General features: G+C 41.5%; 1 pseudogene; it reads right to left on the reverse strand.

The window, feature by feature from the left end:
* Window positions 1-3210: 3210 nt before the first annotated feature.
* Window positions 3211-4184, reverse strand: LOC147639648 (ras-related protein RABA1d pseudogene; annotated as a pseudogene).
* Window positions 4185-5272: the final 1088 nt, after the last annotated feature.

Consider the following 5272-nt stretch of genomic DNA (forward strand, 5'->3'; position numbering starts at 1 on the left):
TGATACTTACAATTGCATGGGAATCGAGTTTGTTTACGAAGATGTATGTCTCGTTCCGTGTACACATGTTGTACAACACCAGGTCTCCATTGCCGATTTTTTGAATCCCTTTAAATGACCCTTCCAATGAAACTCCATCACATCTCATTGTCAAACTTGAGTGCGGACCAATAGCAGTAAGCTGTAGGAAAACCCAAGCACCCTTGCGAAATGCCTCTCTCACCCAAATACCATCATCGTCCCTCTTACTGTATAGTGAGATCTCCTTAATCTCATCTTTTGGTCTTCTTCGTGGTGCGATCAAGTAAGAACATGCCACATGTCACTAGCCCATTGGAGGAGACAATGAATGGCAATGTGCCGCATGTCCCAATGGTCAGTGAGGTATATATAGAAATGTGGGACCACATTATTCATTTTTGACTTCAAGATGTCCTGCATGCAACCACATCATTTCCAAGTGAAGTCTCCACGTGCCTTCAGGTAATTAGTGTGATCTTCTTACTTCCGTACGACGTGAAGGGATCTAAAGTAGCATGCGGTTTTTCCCCTATCGTGCCTGCGGACAAGGTTATAGGGGTGAGACGACAAGGTTGTAGGGGTGAATTTATGCTTGAAATATGTGCCCCCCTTGAGTTTTTCATAGAAATAAGACTACATGCCCAGATAGATCCCCATAAGAGCCTAATGTTGTAAGTGGCCCCCCTCTCAAGTTTGGTGCTAGTACTACCAGCGAGAGAGAGAGAGAGTATTGTTTTTAGCCATCCATAACAGTGCAAATCACTTTCTTCTTCAAGGGAATTACCACCTACTCGCACCGTTTACGGAATGTTCTGCATGTCTTTTATTGGAAGTACTTTATTCATTGTTGATCATCCGTTGAAAATATGTGGAAGACCTTTGAAGAAGCCATTAGTGATTCATTGATTTTCTACGAGGTTGGAGACCAAAAGAGTGTGATGTTGTAAGTGGGCCCCCTGGCCTGTCCAAGGCTAGTGCTATTGCTACCAAAGAGTGAGAGTATTGTTTTTTGCCATCCGTAAACAACGCGAATTGCCTGCATTTTCAAGGGGCTTTACCACCTATCATGTCGTTAATGGATTGTTGTGCATGTCTTTTATTGGAAATACCTTATCCAACCTCCTTCTTTATCTTTGGTGTGTGTGCTTAGTATATAAGTGTATGGACAATTTTTTCTTGCTTCTGTTTGGGACATCCTTTCTTGCTTCTGTTTGGGACATCCTTTTGTGTGCCCTTTTGAAGCCACTGTCCATGTACATTCTTTCTTTATTTCTTCTTGTTTGAGGGTCTTCTATTAATCTAGAAAGGATTTTGAGTACTGTTGCAAGGTTTCTCAAATATTTCTCAGTTTGCAATCTATGGCAAGGACAAAGAAAACTGCAAGGAAAGTATATACTAAAGATCCAAAGATAGCACAGGTTGCTACTTCACCCAATCCTAAGAAGAAAAGAAGATCAAGATGGTATTATATGAAGAGGTGTTTTTAGGAGATCAAGAAGGCCCAAGATGACGCTCATCATCTTATCCCAAGGGCTGCCTTCATCCGTGTAGTAAAGCAAATATGTGACAGGATTGGTCTCTTGACCAGAAGTAATACCCCATACAAAAAATGGCAAGCTTCTGCATTGTGGTGCTTGCAAGAAGCAGTGGAAGACTTTCTTATAGATTTCATGAATGATGCCTATATTGCTATTGCTGCACATGCACATAGGGTCACTTTAATGAACAAGGATTTCTCAGTGGTGGTGAGCAGGCTTTGGTATAGATTTGATAAAGTTCTCAAGCCACTTCCCACCACAGATACTAGGGCCTTTGATATCCTGACAATTCCTCCTCCAAGAGGTCCCGCAAAGCTGAAGGGCCTACTATTAAAGATGTTACACATGAGTATGAAACAAGAAAAGCACTTGACCAGAAAGAGATGCTTCTCGAGAGGGATGATTATTTTTATAAGGAGGAAATCAAGAGACTTGGTGCTATGAATTATGATAGAATGTGTTAAACAATCCTAAAATGGGATTGATCATGGTGATAGACATAAATTAAGCAACATAATTAAGGTGGATTAAACCACACTAAGAGAGAGAGAGAGAGATTGCACACTCAACACTTGATCTCTATTGCATATCTCAAATGAACCATACAATGATATAGGATCTCTAGCCTACTTTACATGTCATCATCCATGTGGCACTCCCTTTTCCACTTCTTTTGGTCAACACTCACACACCATTCAATATTACATGTGGCATTCTTATCTTGCCACAATATCTTGCACCTTTAGGATGGTTTCCCACACACGTATACACCAAAGATTACATCTCTCAACACCCTCTCTTAATCAAGGTGCTCTCTCTCACCCATAATCCATCACCCATATCAACGTAGCATTGCACAAACGCAATCACTACCTCTCAACACTCCCCCTCAATGATACATTCGAGTGTCCATCAACCAAACATGTGTGCGCGTGTCTACCATCTTAGACACCAAGTCCATTTTGAGCCGACTTGCTCGCAGCAGCGGAACCACCGATGAACATAGAAGTTCGGGTGGGAACCAACCCATGCGCATGCACCTCACACGTGCATCGCTCATGTACACATCACGCAATGACCATTTTGAGCTTCTAGGTGAGCGTGAGTAGGGTGACCCTCATACCATGGGTGATTATATTTTTTTTTTTGTTTTGAGCATGTAGGCTCGTGGACGATTGCCCATCACATACATGGGTGGAAAGATCATAAAGTAGCCGGGCAGCAAACCTCATGTGAAGATTTCTTTGTGTTACTTACAATTCACTTTACACCATGTAAACAAATATGCAAAACAGCATTTCCGCCACCAAATACAAAGTATGCCATTAGAGGCATGTGAACAAGGCTTATATATGATATTGTGTGTGAATGAAATCTTAACTATAAGGTTTTAAAAACCTTATCAAGAGTTGCACACCTGCCCGTTGAATGCGCTATTATGTGCCAAGCTGTTTCTGTAGCACGGTCAGACTCCAGTTCCAGCTCAATCATCAGATTCTCTAACATCATTGGGTCATCTTCCTCCTCGTAGTCTCTTTCTCTATATACGCCATAATTATTGTCATGCTCCTTTTGCATTTCGAGCTCACCATATCCATAACCTCAGTCATTCGCAGGAAATCTTTTGTGCTCTGCAATCAAGCTCACCTACTCAATCTGCAGGCCACAAGCTATTGCTACCTCGACCATGAACTGCACCATTTGTGCTTTTGTGTGCTACTACCGATTGGTCTCCGCTTTCTCTCTATGTGCTTAGCGCACAAGTCTCCACATCATCATTAGCTTACAGTTCTCTTATTCACGACCGTTTCTTTGGCCCATGAACTCTACCAGTGCCAGCTTCCCATGACTTTGCTGCAACCACCTGCTCTGCCAACAACCACTTTGTCTGCGTATCTCTTGATGATCTGTGAGGCCTCCATCATAGTGCCGCTGGCTCTCCTCCTGTGAGCCTTCACTCCACTCCAAGGCTCACAAAGATTTGGACTTCAGTTCGCTAGAGCTTCTTTTGCTGAGCTTCCCTTAAGCTTTTCTCCACCATGACCTCCATTATGGCCACGGTGACCGTTTTCGGTTTGCTATCCTGGTCGCCCACAACCCCTTGTAGTTTTGAGTGAGTATTAATGCATTCTCAACATTTGTTGATTCCAAGGCAGATGTCTCTATGAAGTACAAGCCCTCCCTTTTGTGAAAATGACTGCCCATCCTCTGTTGATATAGCTCTCAGGTGCCTAAGGTCTGACGTGTTTCCTACAAGCATGACCACAATGTTCGAGTCTGTGTGATCCTTGAGTTCTTTCAGCCATCTCTCCACATTTTCAAAGGTAACATGTCTAGTAATGTCATATACTAGCAATGCCCCCACTGCACCCTAGTAGTAAGCACTAGTGATAGCCCTATATCTTTCTTGGCCGGCAGTATCGCAAATCTGGGCGCCTTGATCATTTTGCCATCGACATTTATGTTGCGAGTGGCAAACTCGATGCCGATGGTGGATTTGGACTCGAGGCTGAACTCATTGCGCGTGAATCTGGAGAGCAGGTTGGACTTCCAGACACCAAAATCACCGATTAGAACCACCTTGAAAAGATAATCATAGTCATCATCAGCAGATCTGTAGGCCATGGCGACAATTCCTGCTCAGATCTGAAAGAAAAGCAGGTGTTTCATAGTCTACAGAGCTCTGTAGAGCAGTAAGATGCAACCTAGCCTCTGGCTATGGCAAAAGCTAGGGTTTTTTGCACATCTAACCCCTACTGGCTGGGAGAGAGAGATTTCACACTCAACACTTGATCTCTATTGCATATCTCAAATGAACCATACAATGATATAGGCTCTTTAGCCTCCTTTACATGTCATCGTCCATGTGGCCCCTTTTCCACTTCTTTTGGTCAACACTCACACACCATTCAATATTACATGTGGCATTCTTATCTTGCCACAATATCTTGCACCTTTAGGATGGTTTCCCACACACGTATACATTGAAGATTACATCTCTCAACAGAATGGGCAAGGTATTTGGTCAAATGATTATCAATGTCTCCTCCAACCCTCAGAATGAATATTACTTGAGCATTTCACCTGAGGACAAAGTGATGTTAGAGAAGACAGATATTAAAATATCTGACTCTGTATTATTCTGTTGCATGAGGCAAGCATCATTCTTTAGCCACATTTTTGTCATTTTCTCTCCTTTTTGCATACTTAATACTGTCTTTGATTATAGGGCATACATTTCTACAATGCCCCCACAGAGGTTTCAAGTAGCATATTTGTGGTTTATCCTCTAATATCAAGTGATATCTTTTCAAAGACAGGATCAAATATTGAAGTGTTTTTTAATGCATATGACAATCTGAGAAACTATTATATATTCATCCCATATAATGAAAGGTAGTATTTTTTAATAGTTTTAAGGTAGTATTTTTTAATAGTTTTAAATTCATAACTCATGTGAGTAGATATTTTCTTACTATTGTATTATTTGCAATCACCATTGGAGTCTTATACTCATTGATGTCTTGGATAGAGAGGTTACTTTCATGAACTCCTTAGCTGGTGTCCATGGTCAATGCAAAATGTAAGTATCTCTTTTCATCAACTATCACAATTTTGTTACAAACATTGCACCTATTTGCAATGCTTGCAAATTTGTATTATCATATTTAGAGAAGAATTATAAAGACCTTGTAGATCCAGAGAAGCCATTC

The sequence above is a fragment of the Cibotium barometz genome, chromosome 3 (genome assembly GCF_041138505.1).
Source record: "Cibotium barometz isolate CiBa-2024 chromosome 3, ASM4113850v1, whole genome shotgun sequence".
NCBI lineage: Eukaryota > Viridiplantae > Streptophyta > Polypodiopsida > Cyatheales > Cibotiaceae > Cibotium > Cibotium barometz.